Genomic DNA, 6,043 nt, shown 5'->3' with positions numbered 1-6,043 from the left:
TTTTTAAGAGACTGCCTCTTAATTTTCAAATTAAGAGGCAAACAAACAAACCCTTAGATGAGCTATAGAGAGAAACTAGTGAGAGAAAGATATGAGAAATGTGTGTGAAATCCGGAGCACTTCGCACCTCTATTTATAGTGCCAGGCTTCGGTCATTACGCTAGGCGTACTGCTTGGATAAGAACCGAAGTACGCGGGGCGTACTTGGCCTCGGACGCGGGGCGTAATGCGAAGGCTTCATGGCAAGATCCGAAGCGAGGTCTGATCAGCGATGGAGGGTCCAGATGTTGCCACGTCACCTCAGATTCGTAATTTTCCTTCTCGACTTCTAAAAATCATAACTTTCGCATACGAGCTCCGTTTTTGACGTTCTTTATATCCACGCGAAGGTGAGAACGTACTCTACAAGTTTCTTTTAGAATCCGTCGGCTAATTTTGGCTCGATTTTAAATTTTATATTATTAACAGGTCGGGACAGGATTGGTCCGTTAAATTCTCATAACTTCTTCATCCGATGTCCGTTTTCGCCCATCTTTTTCTTGTTATGCTAATCTTAACGAGATCTTTGATTCTCGTTCAGGTTGTGTCGGCTAAAAATCACTTGATCTAATATTCGAATTTCGGGTTGTACACTGCTAGTCCGAAACTTCGAAAAATTATAACTTCTTCATACGAAGTCAGATTTGGCCGTTCTTTTTTTCGATGTTCTTAGTTTAACATATTCTACGACTTTCGTTTAGAGCGCTAAGGCTAAATCTCGCTCTATCATAAATTCACTATTTACGCTTCCTGGTGCCGTGCCGGTTCTGACGCGAAACCTCAACGGGTCATAACTTCTTCGTTATAACTTGGATTTCGGCGTTCTTTATATGTATGGAAACCTTGTGACATATTCTACAACTTGGTTAAGATTATTCATTATAAATAATCTTTTCTCGAAAAGTCGTTTTTGACCCCTATTGCCTCTAATTGACTAGCACGGATTTGCGGGCGTTACATTCGTAAATACATATAATCACATGTGATTAAATACACATGAAAAACTAGTGAATCGAGAATGAAAAAATGAATAGTGTCCACGTAAATCATATGTGATTAGATACATATAATTACACATGATTATATGTATTTAATAAAATATTATTTATGTGAGCCATATTTATTTTCGTGTTTTCGATTTAATAGTTGGCATCGTCTATTAAATCACATGTGATTATATGTATTTAATCACATATGATTTACATGGACAATATTTGTTTTCACGTGTTGATTCAATAGTTGTTCTTGTGTATTTAATCACATGTGATTATATTTATTTAATCACATGTGATTAAATTTATTTAATCACATATGATTCGTATGGAAAATATTTATTCTTGCATCGATTCAATAATTGTTCTAATATATTTAATCACATGTGATTATATGTATTTAATCACATATGATTTATGTGGACAAGATTCATTATTTCTTTCTCAATTCAATAGTTGTACTCATGTACTTAATCACATGTAATTATATGTATCAAATCGCATATGATTTATATTGATAATATTCATCAATATTTTTTGTTATGTATTTAATCATATATGATTGTATTTATTAATCACATATGATTAATGTGGAAAAAGAAAAACTATTTAATCAAAAACATGAAAATGAATCTTGTGTATAGAAATCATATGTGACTAAATGTACAAGAACAACTATTGAACAAGAATGTGAAGATGAATATTGTCCATATAAATCATATCTAATTAGATACGTATAATCTTATGTAATTAAGCACTCAAGAACAACAACTGAATCGAGAACGCGAAAATAAATATTTTCCACATAAATTCTATCTGATTAGATAAATATAATCACATGTGATTATATGCATTTAATCACATATGATACATGTGGACAATATTTATCTTTGTGTTCTCGATTCAATAGTTGTTCTTGTGTATATAATCATATGTGATTATATGTATCTAATCACATATGATTTATATAGACATCATTATTTTTTGTCCGTATAAATCATATGTGACTAGATACATATAATCACATATGATTATATGTATTTAATCAAATATGATTACAGTGGACAAAGAACAATTATTGAATCGACAATGTGACAATGAATCTCATCCACATAAATCATATATGATTGGATACATATAATCACATGGGACTATATGTATTTAATCAGATATGATTTATGTAGACAATATTTATTTTTGCGGTTTCGACTGAATAATTACTTTTGTGTAATTAATCACATGTGATCATATGTATATAATCACATATGATTTGAGGTGGACAAGATTTATTTTTTCCTTCTCGATTCAATAGTTGTGCTCATGTACTTAATTACATACAATTATACATATAATCACATGCGATAAAATACATGAGAACAACTATTGAATCGACAAAGCAAAAATGAATTATGTCCACATAAATCATATGTGATTAGATTCATATAATCACATGTGATTATATGTATTTAATCACATATGATTAGTTTGGATAAAGATTTGTTTTCACATTCTTGGTTCAATATATGTTATCATGTATATAATTACATTTGATTGTATGTATCTAATCACATATGATTTAAATACACAAGATTTATTTTTTTTCAAATAAAATCATATGTGATTAGAAACATATAATCACATATGATTAAATGTATTTAATTACATTTGATTAAAGTGAAAAAAACAATTATTGAATCGAGAACTTGAAAAGAATCTTAGCCACATAAATGTTATGTGATTAGATACACATAATCACATGTTATTAGTGTATTTGTGAACAGTAACATAAAACAAGTAATGCCTACATAATAGGAGAGTTAGCACTCACTTCCTTGATCTTGAAAATTAGCTAGCATGAGCAAGATGGCTCCTTTCCTTTTCGAGAACCTATACAAAAATTATAACATTATTTAGTTTGTGTTTGTTGTATTAATCTTATAAAACTTATGTACATATTTCCTTATTTTGCCTTTGATTGTAGTCCTCTATTTGGGATATGTTTTCTTAACTTTCAACCCATTTTTAAATTTTGATCAAATTACATGTGATTATATGTATCTAATCATATATGATTTGTATATGAAGATTCATATGTGATCAAACACGTATAATCACATGTGATTATATATAAATGTAGTTACATATGATTAGTGTCCACTTAAATCATATGTGATTAGATACATATAATCACATGTGATTATATGTATTACATTAGAACAATTATTGAATCAAAAAATGTGAATATGATTACTGTCTACATAAATTATATGTGGATAATATTCATTTTTGCATTTTTGATTCAATAGTTAATTTCTTGTATTTAATCACACACGATGATAATCACATATGATTTACGTGGAAATTGTTTGTTTTCATGTTCTTGATTTAATATGTGCTCCGATGTATATAATCACATGTGATTATATATATGTATCCAGTCACATATGATTCATATGGACAATATTTGTTTTCGTGTTTTCGATTCTAAATTTTTTATCATGTATTTGATCACATGTGATTATATGTATTTGATCACATGTGATTATATGTATTTAATCACATATGATTAATGTGTATAAAGATTTTGTGTTCTCAGTTCAATATTTGTTATCATGTATACAATCACATGTGATTATATTTATTTAATCACATATGATTTATATTAATAATAGCGTTTTCACGTTCTTGATTTACTATTTTTCTTATGTAGTTAATCACATATGATTAAAGTTGACAAAGAAAAATTATTGAATCGATAAGGCGATAATGAATCTTATTCATATAAATCATATGTGACTGGATACATATAATCACATATGATTTTATATTTTTAATCATATATGATTTATGTGGGCGATATTCATTTTAGCGTTTTCGATTTAATTGTTGGTCTCATGTAATTAATCAAATGAATATTTTCCACATAAATTCTATCTATTAGATACATACAATGTGACATCCCCATTTTCACGGCCAGAAAAGACCGATTTGTTTATGCTTTGTTTTATAAATCAGAGTGATCGTTTAAAGAAAACGGTTGCGGAATTTGTTCCCAAAATAAAATATGATAACCATTTATCAAAACGTTTCTCAAAGAGAATGTATTTTCATTAAATAATAAAACCTTGGGATGTCATGTTCCGATACAGACCAAAAGCATAAACAATAATAAATAGACCTTACAACAGTTATTCATAACTACTGGCCTATAATCCAAAATCTCTCGTCAAGTCCACCAACTTATACTCTTGTGCCATTACCTGTAATGCAAAGAAAACTGAGTGGGTCAGGCTTGGGAGCCTGGTGAGCATATAGGGTTTTCAACCCACAATAATACAATTATTATATTCAACCATCAAACAATCAACTCAATTACTCATCCCCATTATGTTTCTTAGGATTTTACCCTAGGAATTCAACTACTCGTCATTCCTTCATTCCTAAGGATTGACCTAAGGAATTTACACAAACTTCCATTGCTACATAAGGCGCATCTGCCAACATTATCCTTTAAGCGCCTCTGCCAGGATTACGTCATACACTATGAGGCGCGACTGCCAGGTTTATGACATTCTCTTTTAGGCACATCTGCCGACATTATCTTATAAGCGCATCTGCCAAGATTATCCTATAAGCGCATCTGCTATTGTTATGACAATCTGTATTTGGCGCATCTACCAAGATCACGACATTCACTACTTGGTGCATCTACCAATATTATTCTCAAGCGCATCTGCTAGCATTAAGGCATGCTCTTTTAGTTTCATGTACCAATACTATACTTAAGTGCATCTACTAGTATTATGCCACTTTCTCTTTGGTGCATCTACCAATACTATGCTTGAGCGCATCTGCTAGTATTATGACATTCCCTAATTGGTGCATCTGCCAATATCATTCTTAATCATCTTTCATACATCATCATTTTATCACATACCAACTATCTCATCTACCCATGTTCTACCCAACATATTTGTAGATATGGAATACATATACAGTTTAACTCATTTAAAAACTATATAAGACATTCATTCCATACTCATCTCAAATAAACAACAATATATAAACACATAGCACGTATTTTATAACAAATACTTCATATTTATGTGTTGGAAGAAAGTAACCACACACTCTCCCAAACATATACGTGATACATTCAAAAAATACTTGTATTATACCCGTGTTTATGAAAGGGACTATACACCCACACATATAAACAACTTTATATCATACGCATAGCACGTATTTTATAGAAAATACTTAATATTTATGTGTTAGAAGAAAGTAACTACACACTCACTCGTATAAACAACAATATACTTAATACACTCAAACCATACTTGTATTATTATCGTGTTTGTGAAAGGTAGTATACACTCACCTGATCAGAAGATGATCGGACAGCACTACGACTTGCAGAAGTAGTAATCCTCAGCAGATCTAGAAGATCTCTTCAAAAATCGAACTTCTCGCGGGCAGAGCTTCGGCTCGGGAACCGCACTTCTCGGGATCTTCGGGATCTCGGGACTTGCCTCGGGGCTCGAGAATAATACCGGGGCTTCGGGATATTTCTGGCACGCAAAACGATGCAAAACGGGAGAGAGAAAAGAAGAAATTGGCAAAAGACTCGGCTGCCTTCGGATCCTATTTATAGGAGGCTGGAGCCTCGGAGTACGCAGGGCGTACTGCAGTACGCAACGCGTACTACTTCCGAAATCGTCACTGCATGCGTCATCCGAAATTTCGACACTCTTCGGAGTACGCGGGGCGTACGTCGGATCGGATCGGTGACTCGTCTTCGGATAATGCCAGATTAAAAGATTAAAAATAAATAAAATTTATTTAATAAACTTCGGAAATTCATATCTTCTTCATACGAACTCCGTTTTCGACGTTCTTTATATCCACGCGAAGGTGAGACTACGCTCTACAACTTTCGTTTAGACTCCGTCGGCTAATTTCGACTTTATTTTTATTATTTATTTTTAATAGGCCGCGACAGAAAAACTTCG

The sequence above is a fragment of the Lactuca serriola genome, chromosome 5, assembly GCF_051521515.1.
Source record: "Lactuca serriola cultivar US96UC23 chromosome 5, Lser_US96UC23_V15, whole genome shotgun sequence".
In the NCBI taxonomy this organism is placed as follows: Eukaryota; Viridiplantae; Streptophyta; class Magnoliopsida; order Asterales; family Asteraceae; genus Lactuca; species Lactuca serriola.
Note: the sequence above shows the minus strand (reverse complement) of the source record.